The following is a 27,874-nucleotide window of genomic DNA, read 5'->3' on the forward strand; positions in this document are numbered from 1 at the left end:
TTGTTTTTCTGTTTAAATGTTTGACCTAATTTAATTCTTGCACGGTAGAATCTCGATGTTTCAATAATTATAGCAAATGCCCTGATATGTCTAATCAGTAATATTTTACGTATTACACTTAAAAAGCATTTTTAGATAGAATGTCGAGCTTTTTTCAGAAAAGCTAACAATACTTTTTCTAAAACTTAACCCTTCAATGCGCAATTTTTTTAAAAAATGTTTTTATATTGTTTTTAAACTAAATAATGAGTCAGGAATTCGGGAAAAATATTCATAAAATTCACAAATTATTTTTTAATATTCAAATCGAGCATTTTTTATTTGTTGCTTCTAAGCAACACCGCGCGTGAGCGCTAATTACTTATAATGAAATGAAACAAACTTTTCTCTTAAATACTATCTTCTACTCTCTACTATCTATACTACTTATCTTTACTAATTAATTACATCTTAATTACTTTTCTCTTAATTAAAATATTACAAAAAAATTAATTTCATGAAATTCAAAACTCTTATTTTTATTTCACGTGGTAGTCTTCAAAGCACTGCTTGTCTTTGGTTTGACATAAATATTGTTTACACTTTGAACACATCCAAAATGTAGTGCCAATACAGTGAGGAATTTTACATCGTCCTTTTTTATCTTGAAATCTTGGCCAGTGGCCTAACATATCTTGCCTCACATCCTTCGGAGTAGAAGTGGTAGGTCTTCTTTTTTTTTACATTTTTTAGTTCTCCTTCAAGTGATGAAGGGCGTCCACGAGTCTTTTTTATAACACCTGTTTTGGTTAGACAAAATGCCAATTCTTTTCTCCAGTCCGCCAAAGTATATTTTATGGGTTCCATTTTTTCTTCTCTCACACGTTTATATAACAGCCACGAATTGACTGTAGTCAAATCAAGTAAATGGTACCATAACCGTATAAACCATTTTCGAGATCTCATTTGAATTTTGTTTCGACCAATTAAGCTGTCTAATGTGTCCACACCTCCCATAAATCGATTGTATTCTTTGATTATAAAAGGTCATTCAATCGTCATCAATAAATTCTACATTACTAATGTTTTCAAATGTATTTTGTACCTCATTATTATCAAAATCATTTTCATCATCAGAATGTTCAAATTCATTCTCAATTTTGTCCCAATCAGTCAATTAGCGCAACCTAGCTGTCAGCATCGATACCGCCTCAACACATGGTCAGATCGCCAGATCTCGGTAGTTGTGACGAACCGTAGCGAACTTCTCGCATGTGATCAGTCACCCAGAGCGCACATATAAATACGCACACGACAACTACCGACCCAATGTCTTCGGACACCGGCCGGGCAACCTTTTGCCTGCATCCGCCACAATGTGTTTACCGACTTTAATAGTACATATGTTATTCCCATAGATGTCGTTGGTGTCACTATGTACATAATTTAAAAGTGTTATAACCGTATTTTTAAATTGTTGCTCAGAAGCAACACGGCGCATTGAAGGGTTAATACAATATTTTGCCACAATTTGTATTGTTAAAAATTGCGCGGTTATTATGCAAACATGTTGTTAGCAAAGTTAACATGTTGTTTTTTACAACGACTGTTGTGATGTAAATATATCACAATATCTCTAAAGATCGTATACTTATAATTTTTAACGACTTAAGAACATAATTTGCATAATTTTGGCTCTAAAAAAGTAAAAAAAGAAAAAAATCATAACGATTTCCCTACAAATGGCTACAATTCCTATTGAAGACATTTTAACACTTAAGGACAAAAAACCTAACTAGAGTTTACATTATAGAGAAAACAACACATATTCTAATATTTTATATTTAAAAAAAAATTATAGCCTATAAATATACACTTTTAATGCACACAGTTCAAGTACGTATGGGAAAAGCTTGAACACAATTAGCCCCCATCCCCAAGCATCCGCCCTTGTCTCTACAGTCTAATCAATTATATAATATTTCAACTTGAAGTAAGTGAGGGGATTTTCGTACAATATCCCCCCTTGTAAATGCTCTGGACGCAAGGCCCTTGTCTCTTATCATTCATATTATAATTTAGCTTGCATATTGAATTTTAGTTAAAATATCTGTGTTGTACAAAAACCAACAATATGTTTTCATAAAATACAGTATTTATCCAATGATTGTAGCAATGTAAACAAACTACAAATACCTGTTGGCAAGACAATACATTGTTAGCTTATGTGTAAACATAAGATTGAAAACAAATTTTAAATGCTAATTAAATAATGAAATTGTGACGATTAAGGTACGGTTTCCCTTGGGCGAACGCAAATGCTATCTAACCGCGATCTAAATTTTCGATTGAAAGATCACGTTTGCTCAGTATGGTTTTCTTCTTGGCGATTGTACGCTGAGATATTAATAATTTTATCAATTTACTGTATTTTTTTATACCTTGATTTTTTTTTTCATAATTCATTTGCACTGTAGCATTAAAGGTGAGTTCAGTAGTTCAGTTATATAGTCTATAATTCCTTTAAAATACCCTTTTTTAAAATACCTTTTTATAAATTATGTACAGTAAATATAATATGAATAAATGGAAGTTACTAATGTGTTGATAGATATTTGCAATAATGAAGCAGCCTGAATACATATCGCCAAACATATTTTATAAATATTTATTTACTGTTTTGAATTTTTTTTTTAATTCTTAATACAACTGAGGTAAAAATTAATCGTTTTATCGCACAGTTACATATAAGTTTTTAGTAGTTAGATAAAATGCATTTCAAGGTCTTAATTTTGTTACTAAATTGTTTAATATTTGCTGAATCCGTTGTCGTGAGCGAGGAAATGGTTTGTCTTTATAATTTGTTTTGACTGTTATTCTGATAGTATTAGTTTTTTGTTGGCTAGTTCATATTTGTAATATAGTCAAATTTTTACTATGAGGCCCCTCCATAGTAGGGATCAAAAGACCAGGAATATTTTAATTCATTTGAAAATGCTATAAAAGAGTATCAATATAAACAGTAATAAGTAAATTTGGGAAACAAATATAAAAAATCGGCCTTTTAGCCCCAATATAGAAGATATTAAACTTTATTAGTTAGCTAGATCATTAATAACACAAGTCAAATTTTTACTATGTACTCATTGTTTTCTGTGAAGTTATTTTTATTTTAGCATAAAGAGGTTCAATTAAAATCTTATCATAACTATTGATGATCAAAACAAGTTTTTAATATAATCTACAATTTTCCGTGATATCACAGAAGCGTCCGGGGCCTGACATAGTGTATAAATGTGGTTTTGTATGATTTGTTTTCAGGAACTTTATCTGGACACTTGGTTATAACTCTAGTGCTAGTTTTATCCTATGATGCATGTTAATTATTGTTAATTTTATATTGTTCTCTAGTCTGTAAAAAATAATAAAAATAGTATAAAAAACTTTTCAGTTACGCGACTTATACAATGACCTTGTAAGAATGGAGAACACAAATATAAAAGGTAACCATTAGACATTTTTGTTTATTATTTTAAAATCGTTTTTTAGTGTTGACGCAAACCTATGACTTAGGCCTTTCCATATCGTCACGGAAACTCAACTAGAGCTTCCGATTTTCTTTAAGTACTGTTTGGGCATATAGTGATCCAAATTTTTGGAACAATAAAAAAAAGATGGAAATCAATTTATAAAACTGAATTATTATTATTATTTAATAATAATAACAATACTGTTTAGGTATATTTTACCAATTTCAAAAACAATCTTTAACGTAAAAAGAATTGTGTTTTAGTATAGATTATACACTCATACCAATGTATCAACTTTTCATGGGTGTGTATCAAAATTTTCAAATTTGCTGAGATTAAAAACCTCTTATTTATATATTGTTCATTAAATATTGTAATTTTCTGGATTTTGTTGTTTAACAAAACTGTGTGAAATATAAATAGTATATTATTATTAAAAGAAATCTGACTAAAAAATACAATAAACAAATATCGTTTACAACAAAAAAACATCCAATTTCTCTAAAATAAAGTACTACAATATCAAGATGAATTTTACATTATTCTGGTGATTTGAAATTTGTATTTTTTTATTGCAAATATTTAAGTAAGTATTCAAATATTCAAAAGTAAGTAATAGAATAATGTCAAGTATAGCAAGAGTTTTTTTATAATTCGGTGTTTTTTGTATAGTTTTGTCTCATAAATAACTTTGGTTTCTTAATTTTCTGATGTCATTATTCTAAACATTTAAGTATATATTGACATTTAAAATTAAATTTACTTTTTTGTGATTTTTCAGACGTTATAAGTTATGAGCAGTTTAAGTCGATTGTCGTAGAGTCTGTCGAAGTGGATGGTGACATCGAAGAGGATGCCGACTCATCCTATGATCTCCAAATAAACAATCCATTTGGTCCATAAATATTAACGGTTTGTTATAATTTCAACCCTGGACCAAATTGTAATAAAATACAACTTATAAATATAGAACTGAAATATTTAAAAAATGCCTCGATTGTTGTTTCGCCTCTTTTGAGAAATACTTTATCTTCTTTTCCTTCGCCTTCGTCTTAACTATGAGGTCGGTCAACCATCAACTTTACATACACGACCAGTCCTCATACTTATAATTGAGAAATACAGTACATATTGGTTATTGTGTACATTGAACTGTAATAAGTTTTAATGACAACATGTTAAGGGCATTTCATTGATTATGAATTTTACTGATTCCATATTGAGAAAAATCAAGAATTCTGTATTTTTAATGTTATTTATAGGACGAATAATATTATCCATGTATTATATTTATTAGGTATATAATTAAGAACGAGCACTTAACTCCTAAATGATGCAATTTAACGTGCGTTGATGGAGTTTACCTATACAGTTCGCCTAAAACATGTGTGTCACTGTGAATGTGGTGTGTTTGTTGCCAAGCATCAAAGCGTTTTTTTAAAAGTGATTTAATATCATTTTTTTTTAGATTTTACTATTTAGTATTCATCAAAATGTAATTGAAAATTTGAGAAGTATACAAACAAATATTTTATTACATGCTGTATTATATTTATTAAATCTTCAGTAGCTATACAAAATAATTAAATAATATACTAGTACTACCCAAAATCTCACACTATAGAAAAGTCTAAAAACTATCCGCCATTTTTGACAATTTTAAATTTAACAATAAATCGTGTAACAATCGTTTTAATCGTCTTAATCGTTTATTCTAAATTAAAACAGCCGTTGTAAATTTTGGAAATGTGATTTTCCCTCGTAGATTTGATTTTTTGAAATGTTAAATTAATATGAATTTTATTTGGAAAAATTGTTTATCTATATTTAATTTCTTATAAATTCAAATACTGGATAATTAAACAAATAATATACACGAATAGAATATCTATGAAATAATATTTAACATTTTAAACCTTCTGAAGTAACATTTGTGACCTATTGATTTGATTTTTTGAATTATAACAACGATATTTACATTATTTTTATTATGTATTTTTTTTTTCGATTATAAAAATATATTGTACAATGGTCATTTCACGTGAAATCACTTAATGGGTGTGCGACTATATTTCAAAATTGTTATCATACATTCTATATAGGTCCTTAAAAGGTGATTTCACGTGGAATGACCCAGAATAGTTTAACCTTTATTATAATTTGTATGTTCAAAATTCAATGATTAAATATATTTATATAGAAAATTAAAATGAATACTAATTATTTGTGTCAACCACCTTGTGATCAAACTTAAGACACTGCCATCTCTTTCACACAAGAGGAGTATGCTTACAAGATACAACGTTTTTTTGAATACAACGGCTTAAAAGAACACAGTTTTCTATCAATATTTAAATGTTTGTGTATATAATTATTATTTACATAAAATTAACTTGTATTATTTAATAAGAGTTTATAGTTATAACAGTAATATTTAAAACATTTTGCCCCTGGATACCGACCATTTTTAAGGAGTTTTGTATAGGCAATATTTTTTGCGTGTACGAAAGTGTCTGTTCTTGTGTTAGTGTGTAAACAAACATTAATGTGCGTGCCGTTGTATTTCCGCTACAGCACCACTCTTATCAGTGGTCATAAAATTATAGCAATAAGACCACCCGGCGACGGTCAAATTGTTTTTTTCTACCAAGAAAATATTATATAATCGACAAAATAATATTTTGAAGAGCTAGCCTGAACAAAATCTTCGCTGGACGGATTACAACGGCGTTACATAACTTTTTTCAGCGCGTAAAATATGTGTTAGAAGATGCAAGTTCCTCGTGAACTGAGCAGTTTTAGCGCATACTTACCTATGAACCAAAATGCAAGATTAAGAGTTTATATATAGGTTAATGTAGGTTTTTTTTCAATAATAATACTAGGGACCAAGTTATAGATCATGGGCTTTTTTTTCAAAATCGTATATCATTTTCGTTACAAAACATATGCTAATGTGTAGATAAACTCTTAATCTTTACTTTTAGCATAGGTAAGTACGTGCTAAATATGCTCAGTTCGCCAGAAACTAACATCACCTAATACAGACTTAGTTCTTAGTTCTTACACATTATCTCTCTCTCACGTTTAACGTCCGTTAGTCTCGCCAATCGGGGCTTAGACGGTCTTAGATTTGGCATTTTTGGGTTTAGAGCTGGCTGCCGACCTAACGCTATCAAACAAGTCCCCAGAGAGAAGTGCAGGTGGCTGTTTTTTCCCCCAGACAGTTGCCCGCCCTGAGGAACAAACCGCCAGTGGCAGAGATTTGAACCGGCGACCGTGCGTTGATACACTGCCGCCTTATCTCACTCCGCCACGCGCCTGCACATTACACATTATATTATCTATTCATAAATAAAGTTGAGCCTCTGCCCGTATGCATATTACATGTATGTATTGAACTTAAATAAATAAAATAATTATACCACTTACCAGCCTTCAATCTTGTAGCTCGTGAATAAACCAACATAAGGGGTTGGTATAATGGAGTTGGATCACCATTAGACACCTTATGGTTAGGAAATATAAATACCATTTGATGAAAACTTGACAACTACAAGTACCTATCATTAGAATAGATTCTTTCACAACTCTATAAGTTATAAAAAGCTGCCTAGTATAACCCTTCACTAGTGACGTGGATTTTTGTAACATTACTAGTGACGTGTGGTATGTCATACCGCACTTCATTTAACTGTGGTTGTACTTAAAAGTCTTAACGTAAAATAAAACAAATTTGTAGGCAACACGAAAAAACCAACTTTTTAGACTCAACTTTAGTGTTTTTCTATAACAAAAAAAAATCAAAATTGTTTTCAGAAAGCAAAAAGAAAGAAGATCATTTTATGTATGACACTGATTTTTAATCATTTTTTTGATGGCCGAAGATACTTTAATTTTTCATATTAATTTTTAATTTTTATTTAGTTTTGTTAACTGTTGGCACACGATACCGCTGAACCAATTTCTTCGAGTATGCAACTGTATAGATTATAAATCGTACCTGAAATATACTTTATTGGACCAAAACTTAAAAAAAGTCTTTCCTTCTTTTTCAAAATCGAGAAAAATACCAAAAAATTGTACACATTTTTCAACTTATAATTACGATGCTTCATAACTTTTTTAAAAATAGTAGAATTACTTCCAAATTTATATTGATTATTTTTATTAGTGAATACGGAATGTACGAATACTTCCACTTTATCCATTTATAAAATATTATTTAAATTAATTTTACTTTATTATAAATAAAATCACAGAAAAATATAGTAAATGTAATGTCAAACCTTTGATCATTACTGCTTTCTTGCTACTCATTTTCACAAGACTCGCTCTGCGACGTCGAAGCATCAGAATTTTCCTATGTACGTACGAATTTAAAAATAGTAAGAAATAATCGTAATTGATACTTATTTTGACTTATTGAGTTTTTATAATTTTTCCATTTGAGGAGTGATTTAATATTTTATTTGTTTTTTCTTATTTTTGATAATCGCTTCATTTTAGGAAAACTTTCCATTTTAATTTGTATTAACCTTATATAAAACCAGCACAGTGTGTAAACACAGGTAAATGCATGTCGTGCAGCAAAGTACTATAGCTTGTTTGTACTATTATTTGTACTATTTCATTAGACTTATTGTACATATAAGTACGAATACCGAGTATTTCTATTTACACTCTTCCGGACTTTTTGGACATCTATCATTTATATCATATATGGTATATCGATAACTATGGCCCAGTCAATAACTTGAAAGGTATTAAACGGGTCAAACAAGTTTATCAAATAAGGGATAAGTAATCTGAAAACAGATTTGAATTCTTCATGAAGTTTACTTGAGATCGATCAGCGTACATTTTTGATATCTTACTCCTACTACGCATAAAACACGTTTGAACATTTTATCAAATTTGGAAAGGGTTAAACTTAAAAATTGAAAAAAGTGATCTCAAGTAAACATCATGACGACTTCATATCTGGTTTTAGATTGCTTATCGGATCACTGGTTCAGTCTGTGCGATGGACCAAAAATTATGTGTTTTGGCTAAAAAAACGGTCGGTATCCAGGGGCCTCAAACTGAACTTTTTAAAGTTTTGAACACAAGAACTGGCACCGCCTAAACGCGTATGGTTAAACGATTCCTGTTTACATATACGTCAAGAGTGCCTGACTCATGTAAAAAAAAGCCAGTCATTTTCTAAACGAATAAATGGACAAAAATCCCAATTGCAGATTCCAGAGAGGTAATTAATAGTTTTTTTCAATTTATGCCAATAATTTTTTTATTTATGTCAAAAGATTATTTAAGTAAATACATTTATCATTAGAGTGGCATTTAATGTGATTTTTTTGTTTTCATGTAAGAGGTAGAGAAATTCACGAACTTTGTTTTTGCTATACTCTAAAATTTTCATAATGTCACAACTACCGTTTTTACCCTGTGCCCTTCAATTATAATTTACAACGAGTACAACACGGTTATCTATATAGGGTAGACAAATTCAAAGTATAATTAATCAAATATTGTTGTGGTTATTTTACCTATTAGTAAATTCAACATTTTAATACTCATATGAAGGATGACTTTATTTTTGCAATCTATTCTAGGTCGTGGTATAACTTAGCAAATAAAAAATATTGTTCCAATGGTTTTTCTTTTCCTGGGCGAAGCCGGGTACACAGGCGGTTTGTTAATACGGAAGACGGTTATTTACTAGAAATTCAAAGCATACAAAACAAACAAAATATCGATAGAAATCATACAGTATTTTTGCCGGAAAATATCCGGGTAGCTATCAATAGACATAATAGACACACATTATTTACTATGCATGCAAGCGTAAAACAACAGAAGATATTAGTTTGAGGCCTAAAATAATAATGTTATTGGAAAACTTGTTTTGAATAGACTTTGTGCATATTATACAGTTAATCTTGAATAAGACATGAGGGATTTAACTGTACGATAGGGTACCCAATTTGGCATTAATTTGTTTTTAAAAAAATGCAAAATTTGAATATAAGATGGCAAGAAGTTCACTAAATATAATATGTCGCGCCTATATAATTTTGTCAGGTATTACCAGGAAGCCATACTTTCACATTTGTGCATTATGACCTCAATACTTTTTTTTGATAAAAACAGTGTAAATAGACTTTTGCACCTATGCCACAGTTGGATACTTGTCGGAAACGTATTTGATATATTTATTTACTGTTTTGGATTTTATTTTCATTTCCTTATAAAACTGGCCTTTATAAGCCTATAACTGTTGAGAGTAAAAGTAATAGTTTTATTACACTGTTAAACATCGGTTTATAATAGATAGATACAATGTACTTCAAAATCTCAATTATTTTGCTTCTAACTTGTTTGATGTTTGTCGAATCCACTATAACACTAAATAATTCACAAGTGAGTTTAAATAATTTGTTTTGACTAAAACTATTAGTTTAAAATGATTTCCTTCTAATATAAGGTATACAGGGTGTCCCACAAAGACATGACAAATTTTGACTAGCTTTGGAAATTGTTCTCAATAAAATGGTTGATTTTGAAATTTTCAAAAATGTAACAAAAAAAATTAATAAAATTAATACAAACTATGGTGCTTATAGCACAAATGAATATAAATTAATTTAAAAAAAAAACTCAGCAGAATAAAAACTGATTTCATTTGATATGTCTTTGTGGGACACCTGCACAGCAAGTGTTAAACATTATTTGTTTGTTAAATCATTTATAACACACGTAAAATGTGTAATCATTTTTAGCCTCATCACTGTCCGATTTAATATAGGTACTAATATTTTTTATTTTTATTTTAAAAGTCTTTAAGTGTGTTGGGTATAGTTTTGCATAACTTTTGTCTTAGTGATTTCCATTAAACTAAATAATATTTGTGAACTTTAGCCAACAATGAAATAACGTTTAAAATAATTTATTTGTACAATTTGTATATTGTGTACTAGCACAATTAGGCTTATAAAACTAATGTGGAGTACACATATCTTCTATTACAATTACAACAGTTTCTAAATTAGTTAAAAAACAAAAGTTTTTTAGATTTGATTTTTTCCAGAATCAGGAAATTATAATACATAGTACATAATAATACATACACAAACTGTTTGATTGTTAATTGCATATTGTTCTCTAGTCTGCAAAAAATGTTTGTGAATGAAATTTATTAAATAAGTAAAAAAAAACTTTTCAGTTGGTACTTCGTGCCTGGGCAACATATCTAGTACTAGATCCGCAATGGCAACGCATTTCTACATAACCGTACCGCAACTTGAAAATTTAGCGGCAACAAATAATATTCCAGACCTAGGTAACCATTAGACATTTTAATTTTTAATTTTATAAAAATTATTTATTGTTGATGCAAAGCTATGACCATTGATTATGTAATAGACATACATAATCAATGCTATGACTTAGACCTTCCTCTCATATTATCAAGGGAACTCGACTAGAGCTTCCGTTTTTCTATTAGTACTGTTTGAGCAGAGCGATCAACATTTTATGTTATTCATTAATAATAATAATAATTATACTGTTACAATATTTAACGTTTAAGTTAAAATAATTGTGTGTGAGGGTAGATTATACGCCTTTTTATGTGGATACAACGCAACAGGTTTACATAGGTGTATATAGAATTTTTTTAATTTTTTAAAATTAAAAACCCCTAATAAAAGTTTATTTGCAAAATATATGCTCTGAACATGTGTGTGAGAATTTTTTTAATTCACTATATAAATATTGTACAATATTATTTTTTAATTAAATATATTTTATCATATTTTAAGTAGTTAGTTGCTAATGATTTTAATTTCATATATATTATAACTTATAACCCACTCGCTTTTCCACCGCATACAATTTTTGGAATAAATCATTTATATATTTACTTTCAAGTATAACTTTAATCATAAAAAAATTTGGAAAACAGTATAAATTTAAATGATAGGTGGTGATTTTTCTGAAAAGGTCGTTATACATTACAAATTAAATTCAACATAAATGTATTAGGGCTGTATGTTATTTTGATAAAACAATTATTGATTTAATGCACTCGGTAACAATATCTTTAAATAATAATTTAAGTATATTACAATGTATTTTCCCGGGTTTTGTTAATTAACAAAACGGTGTAAAATTACTCGTAACTATCATCTGAATAAAAGAAACTAAAATTGTAAAAAATACAATAAAATATAAAAGTTGCTTAAAACGGCCAATTTTTTCTTGAATAAAGTATTAGGATATTCAAAAGTGAGTTAACAAAAAATATCTAATAGAACAAGTAAGAGTTTTTATTTGAATTTTTTACAATATGGTGTATTATTGTATAGTTTTGTCCATAACTACTTTTCATTTTTTTGACGATCTGCTATCTTTATTCTAAAAAAATAAGTATATGTTGAAATTTTAAATTTAATTTACTTTTTTGCGATTTTTCAGACAATGTATCGTTAGAGCAGTTTAGGTTGCTTGCAAATCAGGCTGTTAATAGATGGATGGAATACTGCAGAGAATATCTGTCGAATGCCAATCCAGCACATGACGCGTGCCCATTCAATCAGCTGACTGCTCCACAAATATTAACGGTTTGTTATAATTTGAACCTGGACCAAATTGTAATATACAACTCAAAATATACAACTTAAATATTAAAAAAATACCTTGATTTTTGTCTCATATGAGAAATACATTTTCTTCTTCTTCTCCTTCACTTTCGTCTCAACTTTGGGGTCGGCTAAGGGTGCCTTGTCCTAGAAATTTTTCATCTACATATTTGTGGAATTTAAAAACACATGTTCCATTAAAAAAAATAACGGAGTCCATACTTATTTCACGTACAAGGGACGAAGGTAAACATTTTTTAAGTGTTGAAAAATATCGTGAAATATGTACCTACGTGTATAAAAAAAATATAATTTCCAAAATATTCATATTTTCCAAAAAAATAAGTGTCTTACATCAAATGAATCGCCTTGTATAAAGTCTGGGTACTGTGAATATGTGATTAACATTATTTTATTTTTAATTTTCCACACTAAGACTTTTTGAATTATATTATAATATTGAACATAGTTGATTTCGAGTATTTGCTGTATTTTGATATTGAAAAACCACTGTTTGAAATAATATGTCATCGCCAATTTAAACAAATAATGAAAGGAAAAACAAATCAATACAACACGATAAAACGCATACACTTTCTACATAATATACTACCATGTATGATTGCTACAGAAAAAAATATGTAGGTCTTACGATTTATTTAAAAGGAATATTCTAGTATTATATTTCCCCGTTCTTACGTTTGTTATTAGTCCCCAATAGTCGGGATAAAGGCAAACGAAAAGAAGGTGTAATTTTTAATTAAGAATAAATGAGTCGTTGACTGCAGAAAGGGGACAAAAGTCATTTTTTATGGGTCACCTCTAAAAATCCCCGGTGGTCACCCATCCAGGATCAAACATCAACGGACACAGCTTAACTTGAAGTGCTGCGTGACAGTTCGAGATGTCCACAGTGCCACAACAAGTCCCTAAAATACTATAAAATTATGTTTTCACTTTAATTGACACCGTTTAAATTCTTGCTGTCACTTCAACCGCGCTTTATCGTGCCAACGTACTTACTCTATTCTAGTTCCTTATATATATTGCATACCCAACTAATAAAACCAAATGTATAAATTGCTCATATCGCTTAACTACTTGATCTCGCAGTGTATTAGTATCTCTGACAATTGGTATACGCCAAAACTTCTGACGCCGTGAAACCGTTTGGATACGTCTAGCTGTACTTCGCTGTATCTTTTTTGCATAAAGCCTGCTCCGTTTTACAGTAAGTATACAGTAGCTTTTGAACGCCATGGCTCTGTCCGCGGAGATGGAAACAAATTCGGACGGTATCGAACGATAGATGCCGCCACTGTTATCATTCAATTCAAGAATTTATGACAACTACATAAATAGTGTTATAATTAAATTTTCATGTTCAGGGAGACCGATATTTTGATAACATTTTGTTTTTACCTGTACAGTCATTATAACTATTCTTAGTGTTGTGAACTATTTGCTGCAAAGTTATAGCATGCTATTTTAGTAATATGGTAATTGATAATAAATTAATAATTTACTAATAAATGTTTAAAATTTTTTTAATATTAAGTCATTGAGCTACTCGACATTCGATTAGCATGTATATTATATGATGTTATTTTAAACATTTAATGTTTGGATAGATTATTAGATAAAATGTCAGTTGTTTGATTATATAAATTATTATTTATACATAATATGAATGAAAAGAAGTTTACGAAAGTTGAAAAAGCCATAAAAAAATTTCAATTGTCTACTTAAATAATAATGGTTTTGAGCTGCGTTTGATTTACAAATAATTTTCTATCTTCAACTTCATGTTTTCAACTCACATAGTTGTAAACGATGAAGTGTATGAGATAGTAGATGAAGTTTTATTTATATAATAATTATGTTTGCATCTTCATATTTCAATTTAAAAGTATATTTTTAAAGTTTGTAAAATATGAGATTTCTCTGATTTGCCAGGCGGCATACAGGCATAACAATTTATAATAATAGAAAAACGTTTGCACATTTCTCATGGGTAATATATTATTATTATTGTAGAGTAATTTATCATGCCTATGGGTACCTCGTAAATGTGTCAGCAAGTAATATTATACTTAATAATTATGTCAACGATACATATTTTTTATTCATTTCAAGTGTGACGAGATGGTTTAAATATGAGACAAATTATTTAATTATACATTTACTTTAATACATTATTAATCACAAAGAAAAAGAGTTCTCTTTAGTCTTGGCTGACTTTAATCTACTAAAAATTTGAATTGAACAATGTATTGATTAACTGCAATGTATAATAAATAGTTAAAACAATGAAAGCAAAAATCAATTACCAGTAAGAATAGATATTTAAGCATTAGTGTAACTGAGCATAAAAAACTTATTTGAGCATTCTTCTGATTAATGTTTAACATTAAGCGGCTACTCGTGATTAAGAAAGTTTTAATGATTAATCAAAATAAAATATATTGTCAGATATTAATATGCTGCCTTGACAATGGGAAACAGTAATTGTAGTTGTTCTTGTTAAAACTGAACTATATTAAAGGGAAAATCATAGCATAACAGTTTTTTCATCAACCGTTGGAGAAAAAAAAACATTATTATCACATAAAAACTTTTAAAAAATAATGCAATTACAATTTATTACTATTGGGGGAAATAAAACGGCAGTAATATCGTACAATGTAATTTGTTTCATTTGATCTCAGTTTTTAAAAACGGATACACATTGTTAATTTGTAAAAAAAAAAAAGTACTTACCACATGGTTAGGGTGTGACATTACTAGTTTTCCTTTTATCAACTACTAAAAAAATAATAATAAAAAACTGTTTGGACAAACAATTAAACAATAATTTGGTACAAGTTTGTGAATGACATGGTAAACCGTACCGTACCCGCATTGCCATCTAACCCATGGGGTGAGTATTAATTCGGTTAGATGTGCTCTGATGGCAGTTAGGATTTCCTAATAAAACTTTATTGGTTTTAATTTGTCTGTGATACACGTGGAAGGCATAAAAAAATGTAACAAAAATAAAGAAGAGAAAGAGTTAATATTTTATGTTTTCAAGAAACAAGCAACGATAAAAAATTTGATTAGAACTTATCATTTTAATGAACGTGGGATGATAATAAAATAGAACAAGATGAGATATTAATTAGAGTTGGACGGATGATAGTGTTAAGATGGAGAAATAGCGTCAATATCAACTTCTTGAAACTGCCATAACGTTTATCAATAATAGCAGCAATAATTATATCTTTGTCTGGTGCCCTCTGACCGAGTCTTGGCCACGAGTGTGCGTTTGCGGTCAATATAAGTAATAATTAAGGTAAAGAAAATTTGAATATCACCACAAGCGGTCAGAGGGGTTATCTGATGTATTGATCACTTTCAGGTACAAAGACGGGTTGTCTCCACTGGCGGTCGTATCTAATGGACAATACTTGTAATAGGCATAAATAAAAGGGCTTCGGTGACAAAATCGGCAAAGTCATTTCGTTCGTTTAGGATTGGTCAGGATCGTTTGGTTTAAGCATTGCAGCATCTATCGGTTCGGAGTTTGGGTCTAATCACGGTAGGTATCACAGATAAAAAAACATTGGGTTACCTAATATTGGCGTGGGAATGAAAAATATAAAAATAAACAAATAACAATAAAAATATACTAATTTCACAGATCAAAGATTTTCACCGTTTATTTCAGTACCATATGTGACAATAACTGCTAAGAAATAATTATAGTACATACTTCAATTATTGATCACACGTTGATAAATAATGCTCACTGGGAACACACTTTTTAAAACAGATTTATTATTTCTCAAACAGCAAAGAAGAACGGTAATGTTTCAACAACACCGCTTGAATTACTTAAAAAATCAGACTCTATTGTCAGCCGGACTTTGCTGGTTGAGAACGTAGAGGTCAAAATTATAAAAAGTGAAGATAGTACAGTCTATTTTATCGAGCTCGCGAGTGTGTCTATGATGGCAAAAATAAATATATTTCATATTTGGTACCGCGGTGAACGAAGAGCAAAAATTGTTGTGAAACACAAACGTTTAGGCGGTTACTTTAGCGATTCATTTTCTACATAAAAAAATGTGTTTTTTTTCTAAAAAAAAAAAACCAGCGTACAAACAGATAAGATGTTTTTCTGTAAATGCGATTCGCCGATAACGTGGACATTGTTTGGGCAGCTCGGGGTGTGTCTGCCGTGCTACCAGGTGTTCTCGGTTGACAAACACTCAACGCATTTGTTTGTTGGCCAGCAAATTTTTCACGGTGCTCGTTGATTGACGGCACTATTGTGCGGTGTTTTTCGATCGACTTAGCCGCACTGACATTCATAAGTCACGCCGGGACGAATATAGAAAACCGTTCTGTGGAAATTCGTTCCGGTCGCACCATCCGATTCGATGCACCGCGCGGCGACGGGCAGCTGATGCGTTTTTGCGGAAAACCGAAATACCGTCTTTCAAGGTCTGCCAAAAACAAGTACCTTGGCTTTGGGCGCACAAAAAACAAAATAAGATCAAAGTTGAAAAAAATTCACACTCTCCCCTTCAAAACTGAGGAAACCTCCGCATAGACACTACACCGGAAACAGCTTTTATTACTTTTAATTATAATAATTTCTTAATTCTCCAATCGTCTTTCCCGTCTCTCCACTATGCTCAATCGTACATGCCCCTGTATGATAAAAAAAAATAACTCTTAATTTTTTTATTTTACCAAGGAAAATATTCCTTAGAGCGCGACCTAAAAATGTGGTTAATTTTTTATTTTTTATTAGACCAATAAACGCAATTATAAAAACACATTTAAATAACTCCAAAACCTTAGGAATTGCAGTTATCTTATCAGAATTATAATATAATATAACACCAATAGTGTAGTCCTACGTGTGCTATTCATTTCCAACTATCTCGGGGAGAATATTCAGTATAACTTCAATCGATTGGTGTTGTTCTATTTTGTTTGATTTTTTTGGTATATTTGTATTTTGTGACGATCACCATATTATGTAGATTGATTTAAGGTTTTATTTTATTTTTTGGTTCAACAGTATCTCGTTGGATAATCCGAAAAATTTGACAAAGCGTGTCAACGAAAACAGCCTCATCGGGTATAATATAGTTTTTGAAATTAATATGGATAGTTTATTGAATTTTGAAATAACTAGTTTTTTGTAAATCAATGTGTATGAAAAACAATACAAGTATCTATTCATTTAGTGTTTTCTATGTTTGCATTTATTGGAGTTGCTTCTCTTTTATAATGATAGATATGTATACTATAAATGTGACTCCGTTGAGCAAAAATATGTATATTTTAACAAATTTTCAGTTACACCACTTTTACACAATAAACGACCCATGTTTTATGGTGCCGTTAATTTCGAATCACGTGGTGCTAATTCAACGTTTTGACGGTCGAGCTTAGGATACGCTTTATAAAAATAAAACTATCTAAAAAAACACTTCACAATGACAAAGAGAATAATTCACATTATTAATTATTATTAATGCGGTATTATTATATTTTAGTAGTAGGTATATGTATATGTGTATGTCTGGTTGTTTTGCTCTATCTCGTCTAAACCGTAGGACTTAAAACTTGCGTATGTTTAACTTTAATGCCGGCTTAGGGTCTATTCAGTTTTGTTGTCATTTAAGTCGGGCTCGTCCGGATTACGACGTCTGCCGCCGCCCCGTCCACGTCCATTCGCCGTAGGGGCGATTTCGGCTAAACCAGCTCACGTCGACCCAGCGGCTCGGGCAAAAACCTGTATACAATATAATGGATCTAATGGACATACAAACTTGTCAATCATTCTGGAAAGAAAACATCCCTCGGACGAGTGGCCGTCATTCCCACGAAAGCTTAAAAACATTTGTTGAAAAACATTAACGCCTCGCGCTTAATTCTCAATAACCGTATACTTCTTGGTCAGAATTACTAGTACTTTATGATACTGATTAAAAACAATGCATGCATAGATTTATTACACAGCTAATAAAACTGTAATCGAATTCGCGCAAACGAGTTTAGTATGAACACTAATTATTATTCAGTCTCGAGGTGATTGTGGAACAGTTCTTATTAGTGTAAGTAACTCGAAAAAACAATGGTTACAAAAGGCAGTCAGGAGAAAAAGAAATTATATAGTACTCCATCGAAAAAATTAAGTTTTTCGAAGACTAAAATATTAATGTGAATTCAAATGCTTTATTCGTCACAGACAATACTAAAATTGTGACATAATTAATATATTACTTCAAATTGTGGAACGTAGAGGATTATTAATAATACTAGTATATACATATTATCAACATCCAGGTGTTTGGCATCAGTAGGAGCATCAGATTTCCAATGGGACCCTCTGGAGAAGTTCCCATTGGCGCAACGTTTAAAGAATCATCAAGGATCATGTCGGTTGCCTCATCATATGATTTGTAATGGTTAAGTTGTAACCACTACTGATGCAAATTTACAAGTGCAATCGGCTGCTATTTGTGTTGCGTTCAGTCCGGTAATCAATACGAGAGAATGTCGGGAGCGTCACGCATTTTAATCTACTTCCGGATGTCCCATCGTTAATCAGCCGTTTTTCTGGCGTACGGCTTGTACCTTAATTTAGTGTTTTATGCAAAGTTAAGGTCCGTACAAAAGGTCTTTAATTAAGTAACACCAATCGATCCGTGCGATCGGCTGCCTACGATTGAACTGAGCTGCATCAGCGCCATCTACTGACATGCTCGACAGTTGAGCCACCTGTAGGGCCTTCTGTATTCCACGTCGTCTCCGTCGGCCACCGCACTATCTGCCGGGCGCATGTACAATAATTTGATTAAATAATAATATTTTTGATTTTCACAATAATTTTATTTACCTTTTTATTATTTCTAAAGTATTAGTTAAAAAAAAAAAAAAATTATAAAACTATTATTGCTAATATAAAGTTAAACGCTTATTTGACTACTGCAATATTGTTTTGTTCTATAATAATATTTAATAACTTTAAAAAATAATTATACCAATCTTTACCTTGAAGCAACACAATGGACCATGAATATGTTTGATATAATCAGCTGATTTTCTGTCTCTTAGTATTCATCTCTAATCAGCTGCTTCTCTTTGTTTTTAGTTACAATAAAAATAACCATTAAATATAATGTTATCAATTGTTGTGTCATTTATAAATTAAAGTGATCTTAAAGATGCAGTTTTAATTTTAGCGAATCATTATAATGATGATAACAGACTTAGTTCACCTAATTGTTCAGCTTCAATTCTTTTGGCGTTTAAATTTTGTTAACTCAATTCTGCCTATGACAACTATTTAATAGCGGCTAAATTTCCTAAAGTGTGACAGCTTGTGTTTTTTTGCTAATATCTGTTACAGAAGCAACTACAGAGCGAAGCTTTTAAAATTAAAAAATTAGAATGATGTGCCGTGTAATATAAATAGATATGAAGTATTAGCTTTATATTATATTAAGTGTATTATTTTCTTCTACATTATTTTCGGACAAAACGCTGTTCACTTTTTGTAGGTATTAATTTGACTAATACGGTTACAATCATAAAAATATATTAATGACCATTCATAATATTGATACAGATTGTTTAATGATTTTCATCATTAATCGATTTGAATAAATTTTACTCGACTAGAAATTATAGTCGTTTACATTGTATTATTATTACTTCATAGTCACTTTGGTCCTAATCGGTCATAAATGCCATAAACATATTACTAATATCATGTTATATGTATCCCAAAGTGCCTGTTAATTATTATAAAATATAGTAATTAAAGCCTTTGACTATTATGGTTAATGGTTATATAAACCTAAGACTTTTCCTGAAAAACGTTTGAATATATTATTTATTATTGACTGAAAAGGATTTGCAGACAACCGCTGAGTCTAATAAATTATACGTAAAAAATAAAATTTTAAGTTTTTGATTATTTTAAATTGTGCACTAAATTATGAACATTTTGTGACCAGAATCGTTCTTTTATCTTGAAAATTGGCCGAGTTATATTTGTTTGAATTTATTTTTGGGAAACGGTTTTTTTGGAGAAAAAACGCTTTAAAACTTTGAAATGTAGCCAACTTTGTATTTTACATACTTAACCAAAAATTAAAATAATGTGCCCTTAAGCAGATGACATATTTTTTTTCTTATATATGTTTCCAAACCGGATTGATGCTTTGGCCTCTCCTGTGGTTTGGGTTATCGCGACAAGAGGTCCCTTTTTTCCTATTCCGGCTTACATAATGTGATGTATTGAATAAATGTTTTCCATTATTATTAAACTTGTACAGTAAATAAATATATTTGTAGAGTTATTAACGTGGTTGCTTGGTTACTTTTTTAAATATCAATACTTTGTTAAGTATATTATGTACTCAATAGACTACCATACAGAGTAAATCAAAATACATATACATAATATGCTGAGGGACCAAGAGAAGAAGTCAATTTGTTTTGTGATAATCATTTGAGGTAAATCACCGCGAGAAGTTTAAGAAGAAGAAGTGACATAAACTTTTCGACGAGCAACTCTGATAATATGTATCTGAAATGGCGTTCACGCGGTTCACTTAAGGCGATGGGTTTGTACGAATCATCCAAAGTGGTTATCCACATTGAACCATAAACGAATTAAGGTCACTCTAGACTGTGAAGCGTTCGCTCGCGTATTTTGTGGATATTAGTCGGTTTTTGTTTTTGTTACTTATTTAATATTAATTTATTAAATTATTCCAACTATAATACGACATAAGGTACACGGACAACCGGCGCGACGTCGGTGCGGATGTGGAATTGCTTTTTATATTTTTTTGATGGCGCAGACCCGACGGAGCCGGCAAAGAGGGGAAAAGAGGTACACGTGCTATTCTGCCTCCCCTTCTGTTTGTTTACGGGCAAATAATAAAGTTTCGCACTCGGAATATATTAAGCGAAATTTAAGCAATCGGTGTTTTACGTTGGTCTCGATGAAGACACGGGTAAAATTTAATTTCGGATCTGCCGGAGCGGAACGTCTTGGAGAAGGAGAACCCCGCAGATGTTGCTGGCCGGCGCGGCTGTCTTTAGCGGGGTAGGGCAAGCCAACGTGGGTGTCGCGCTCTACCCTGTCTGCTGTTTTTTTTTTCGTTTTTCTCATCGTCTTCCTTTTCTCTTAATTGAATTTCCGCCAGTAAGTTTCATTAAGAAAAAAAGAAACTAATTTGTTTTTATTCATTTTGTTTGCCGCAAATAAAAAAAAAATGCTCTTCAGAATATTCAACTTTTGATATTATTTTTTTATTATTTATTAATTAATGCGCGTTCATATTAAATTCCCATTGCGCTCACTCGGTCTTACCTCTTTCACAGCTCACTCGGCCGTCTAAGTTCTCCTCCGTCTAATTGGATCCCATTTAATCACGTTAATTTAATTTTCTCAGTTTTCACTGACGGTAAGCAACGTCTGTAAAACGAACAGAACACTTCCCAGAACCGCCATACCGCTGACGCACATCCACTGAACCTATGGAGTTTCTTCATTACACAACTAAATGAAAACTTTGTACATTTAGAAACCAATATAGTAATTCACTACAGCCTCGTATTGGATCCTAAAATACAAATGTATTGTACAAATGTACAAATGTACAAACCGTTAAATTTTATATAGCTTAAACGTTTTTTGATAAAAAAACATGATGAAATTTCAAGCTTTTTTTTAGTTTTTTTATACGATTATATTATAAAAATAACAGCAAGGTTAGGTTTCCACAAATCAATCATACCAAGCTGTATTAGCTCACGAACTTTTAAGAGCAGATTTTTAATTAAGTTGATCAAGACCATAACTCGGAACCCAACCGAGTGTATCAACACAGCCACTTTATCTTACAATCAGCATTAGGAAAAAGTAATGTCTACCTGTTGTTGTAACCTGGCACAATCGATTCAATTTTTTAAATGTTTATCAAGTCAGTAGGAGCCATTATATTATTAGGAGTAGCAGAGCATATCAAACAAACCTCTGCCGTTTATTATTATTTTCACAGAGAAGTCATAATTCAATTATTGCTTTTCAATTGTTTAGTGGGAATAAAATAAAAAAATATGTATCTGTTATTTTTTTGTAAGCATTTCTACATTATGTTTCCATTTGTAAACAACTACCACGGTAAAGTTATGATGAATACATTATAATTTATAGTGGCTGAAACGTATTTGTAGCTAGTGTTTATTGTTTTTTTTTTAAAAATGGAGTATATAATAAAAAAAAAAACCAAGCTCTGATCTATTGTATTGTAATTATTATATAGCTACAAGAATATCTCCTTCGAGTGGTACGTATATCCGGTCTCTGTGTATTGTGTAAGTAATACGAGACATAATATAGCATAGTCATGTATTTTTAATGCGTTTTCCTCGGTAATATTTGTCCAATAACTGTATATCATTTTACGGATGAAAAAGATAAATCCGCGTAGTAGACGTTTTACGGTTAGCGATGATGTATAAAAATGCCGTACGCTAAGCTACTTTACTTGCTCAATCATCTTGGCCGCACACAATATAATATCTGTCACCTAGCGTTCGGATAATTCCCTATTATTTATGATTTGTCTTTTCCTTTACCGCGGCCAAAGTTATTACATTCATTTCATACCTCCGGCCGTACATTGTGTGTTCACTGTGAAATTCGTTATATTATGTCTTATTGCGCTTTCAATTTCCTGTCCGCGGATTTTCCGGCTAAGCCTTAGTGTTATCTGCACTGTATACCGTGGAACTAACCGTGAAGAGAAAAACCGTAGACACGACGTTACTACGCAAATAATAGTACTTAGAAACGTTATTATTACATTGATGAGTTTTTAAATGAAAAAAATGAAATGCACTGCAGGTTTATAGATTCCATATTATAGTAGTGTAATATGACTGGATACAAAAATGTTAATGTACTTTTGGTAAGAAAAAAAAAAACGACACCCTTATAAATAAAATATAGAAATACTCATTATAATAAAATATACAACATCATTTTGGCATGAAGTCGTTAATTTCATAAATTTTTGACGACGGAAAAATGTATTCATAAAAATCTAAATTCCTACAGATCTACATTAGAGTAGTTCATGTTTGCCATAGGTATTGTATATGTATTTACATGCCAATTGAGAGGTCATATTATTTTGACCAAAATTCTATCAATTTGTGAGTTGTGGTGATAAATTGGTAAAGGCGATATGACGATTTGGACTGTTATGCTTTTATAATATTTTTTATTATCTAATTGATTTTATTGTAAAATTGTAAAAAAACATAAACTATTCTCCCCAAAATATCTTATTAAGTAAAGTAACGATTTAAACGAATTTCGTGTTGAGTGAACTATGAGATGTATTGTAAGATTAAAATGTATGTTAATAGTTGTTTTTTTTTTTTTTTATAGAAAATCCTAAATTTTAGAAGCAAAAAACCGGTAAATAATGATACAATTTTACACTGTACAGGATTTATGCACATTTTATTTTGCAATAACATTATTAAAGTGAGTATACCGAAGAAAAGTTGCTTTTCTTTTACTTCTCTCTTTTTTCAATTCATCCGAGTGCACTTAAAACCATAAGTTTTTCGCTCCGACCGTGCGTTAAAATATTATAGGTACTACGGTAATCTCGAGATGGTGTTTCTCGATACCATGGCCAAGCAAACAAACAGCTGGATATTGTTATTTGAAAAAAAAACCGCCTCGGAACAAAACCGTGGTGCCGTAGTGGCGATGCGAGTGTTTGTTTTGTAATTAAAATACAATAATTTGTACGTCCAAAGCGAAGAAGAAGAAGAAGAAGATTATAATACGGTCGTTGTAATATTAATATGTTGTAACAGCTCATAGCCAACGAGAGCTATCTTTGTCGCAGTGTCCGCCTACACTGTACATAGTAATCCATATAGCATTTAATTTGTACAATATATATGTATACAATATTCTTGACTCGAACACAACGTTGAACGCTGCGGATATCGTAAAACAGTAATAAAAACGTCACGTCCCCTAGTCTCGTCATAATAAATTACCGAGCGTTTTGCCGTTTGTTTTTACTTTTCATTTATTTATTTCTACCCTTTTCCACTTTTCCACCCTCGAACACACGGTCGTTTAAGTTGCAAGCGATCCGCATTCGAGCACACTGCACACCGACCGTTTGTCGCCAATTCCATCGCGGCGGAAACAATGGGCGACACAACACGGTTCTCGGGGACAATGCAAACAACATTTCAGCGCTGTTTTTTTTTTTTTTTTTGTAAAATTTCATGCGTGACATTTGCCACCGTCGTCGGCCTTTTAAGCTCGACCGTTGCCCGTACGGTTTGACAGCTGTCCTGGGACCGGCCCGCAGTGTCCGTCCACCGGATTGTCACCGTTTGTGTGTATGTATACACATGTATAATAACGATAATATATATAGGTATATAGTTTTTGCCGGCGATCCCACCACCGCACCCCGTTCTTTAGGTGCCCTTTGGGGGAGGGTTCGGCCGGTATGCGAAAAACAATTTCACCGTACGTCGTCGAGGCTGCCACGGTGTGTGTGCATGTGTGTACTCACGGTAGGATTAACAAAAATTTGATTTCAACGCCACCACCGTCTACGTTTTCCGCGTGACAAAATAAAAAGAGAATAAAAAAATGCGGAAAAAACCTTTAACCGCATCACTCCCGCAATGACACTGGCGGAAACCTTTGTGTAAAACAAAAAAAAAAACGGCGACAACAATAAAATAAATAAAATACTGATCGTTTTGTACGAACAGAGGCGTCGGACTCGATCGACGGTGTTTTCTTCTTTTATTTTATCTTGCCTACAAGTGCGCTTTCTAAGTATACTTTTTGTTAATTTTTAATATCCGTAAAAGTCATATAACATACAAATTATGGTTATACATACCAATGTACTATGTAAAATAAATGCCTAGATATTTGAACAGTTGACAAACACATCAACACAATACACGACAAACGTCTGATCATTATTATTCTTCAAAAGTCTTCGGTTTCTTCTGCTTAAAAAAATGTGGTCAAAAACAATTTATACTATTCTCGCTACTTCCAAGTTTCCATTATTTAACCATTAGAGAGACATTCGTTAGATTTTTTTATGAAATCAATGAATTACTGCTGTTCATATTTCTTCACTTACAATATTAGTTTACTATTTTCAATACAACGAATGTGTTATATTGCTACCAGTTTAGTGTTTATTATTATGGCTTAATTTGAAAAAAACACAACCGTTTTTTATTAAATCTCGCAAAACGTATATTTTTGGATTGAAATGAAAAAAAAATCCGATGAAACTCTCGGTGTCCTTAAATTGGCCGTATTTATTTAGATATTTAGACTTAATCAAATTGTTGAAGATATACGATGGCGAAATACATTCAGTGCTTATTATCCTCGGGATGTTATTATTCTATATATATGTATATATATTTATATACATTTAAATGCAGTCTTTGGAATTCGGTTAATAAGACGTAAGGACGGCCCGAGGCGGTCGTTTTACGTTTATCTCGCAAATTCCACAATCCAACAAAAGAGATTTAAGAAGCAATATAAAGAGATCCCGGATTTCCAGAAGACTCCTCGGGGCTATGCATTTGGAACTTACCCGTGTCTTTTTTTTTTAAACATTTTTTTTTTCGTCCAATGTTTTTTATTTGTTCGCTCGAATCGCATTATGCAAAAGCACCGCGAAATTGAATCTAAATACTATGTATATATAAGGTTTTTTTTGTTATTTGTAGTTGCGCAAAATTGAATTTTTGATTTCAATACGATCCCGCCTTTGCCGGCTGTACTTGTTTTAATGTTGTCATTGTATATTATATTCGATTGTGGCTGATGCGGTTTTTTTTTCTATCGTTGCCGAACACGTGCAAGTTCACACATGCTAGGCGTAATGTAAACGTCGAAAGCCGTTGAAGACAAAAACAACAAGCGCGCGGGGTAAAGGAAATGAATTTTGTCTTTTCTTTAGATATACCTAGAAAAGCAGCTATTCTAAAAAAAAAAAAACCTTCCGAAACGTAAAAGAACTAGAGTTTGTATTGCCGTCAACAAACTCATAGTCATTTTTCGCACTAAAGCGTAATTTCGGGCGTGTGATCTTTTTTTATTTTTTAAGAAAAGGATCTGTTCTATAAAATAAATGCCGTCGTAAAAAAAAAAAAAGGGTATCAACGGACGAGACAATATTGTTTTTTCCTTTTAAGCAAAAATATAACAGTATAACAGTCGTTTTCGCAAACATTCGAAGGCGATTCCGCCATTTTGCCCGTTCACAAGAGCACATGCCGTCTAGATTTGGTTATTTTGTAACAAAAAAAAAAACTATGTATATACATCTGATGTAAGACACACATTTTCTCGGAAAATTATTCTATTCTTTTATTTTTAGGTACATACCTATCTATTTTACTATATTTTCCAATACTTGGAAAATGTTCATCTTCAAAACACATTGTTTTGAATTCTATAAAAATGTAGACGACAAATTTAAAAAATAAATGTTAGCGTTCCAATTTGTAATTTTCATCAATCTCGTTCGTTTGCACTTTGCTATGACTTACATTTTGCTCCAAACTGTTGTCAACATTCTTTCGTTAATGTTAAAACTAGTTGTCGTCGCTGTGTTTGAATAGGTAAATAACCTGTCTAATGTCTATCATTATATCCAAGCGTGTAGGTAAGGAATCGCTTATCCTATAATATAAAAAAAAAAAAATAGTGTAGACAACGAGTGTTATTCGTGTACTTATGTATTTGTGTTGTCGGTGACAGTGTTATTGACGAGGGTCAATATTACTATTATTATGACAACTCGCCGAGCTCCTTTCTTTAAAAACCGGACGAATATTGATCTTAAAATTAAATCTTTACAAAGCCATAAGTGGCGGACCGATATTATTAAATTGTAATTTTTTATTACCCAGTTATCGACTTAAAAATATATGCTTGCATTTGAAACAACAAAGTCATATTCTTGTTACGTACAAGGGATGATGTTAAGCACTTTTATAGTGTTGAAAAAATGTAGTAAAATATCTACCTACGAGTATAAGAAGTGGACATGACCTCCACTGCACAGAAGTACATAGGAACATGGATATGTCTTAATATACAAGTGTAAGACCCTGGTACTTTTCTAATATCTAATCTTTTATCTTTTATCTCTAAAAATAAAAACGCATTTTCTCAGCTCCACGGCAAAACATTGAATCATGGATATCATGTTATCTCTTAATAATTTAAAATATTTTTGAATATTGTAACGCGAAAATGGCGCGACATGACATTTCTTGTATCCAGCCTATTGTTTTATATTATCCGTGTTAAAATAATTTACACTATATATTTTATATTTTCCGAGAAAATCAGTGTGTTTTACACCAGATAGATCAGCCTATATTATATATATATATATTAACATTGATCTCGAGTCGTTCGCCTCGAGTTCATTTGCGCCGGCTGTCACGGGCGTTACCGTCGGTTATACAAAACAATACAATTTTATTGACACACTAATTTGAATTTATAAAATCGGTCGGTGATGTGAGGGTGAACAAACGTATGCGACAAAATAATAATATACCGACTTGTCCTCGTTGTGTGCCAGTTCGTGTGTACCG

At 31.3% G+C, this 27,874-nt stretch overlaps 1 long non-coding RNA gene across 1 annotated transcript; it reads left to right on the top strand.

Annotated features, from left to right (window-relative positions):
* Positions 1-2,713: 2,713 nt before the first annotated feature.
* LOC126835138 (uncharacterized) lies at positions 2,714-4,440 on the top strand. Its single transcript, XR_007685165.1, has 3 exons — positions 2,714-2,825; positions 3,431-3,482; positions 4,291-4,440. It is a non-coding gene; the product is annotated as an uncharacterized LOC126835138 (long non-coding RNA).
* Positions 4,441-27,874: the final 23,434 nt, after the last annotated feature.

This window comes from Adelges cooleyi, unplaced genomic scaffold, assembly GCF_023614345.1.
Source record: "Adelges cooleyi isolate 19-005CV unplaced genomic scaffold, UGA_ACOO_1.1 ACOO_flye_CR_arks_rails_tigmint_CR_PRNA_23, whole genome shotgun sequence".
In the NCBI taxonomy this organism is placed as follows: Eukaryota; Metazoa; Arthropoda; class Insecta; order Hemiptera; family Adelgidae; genus Adelges; species Adelges cooleyi.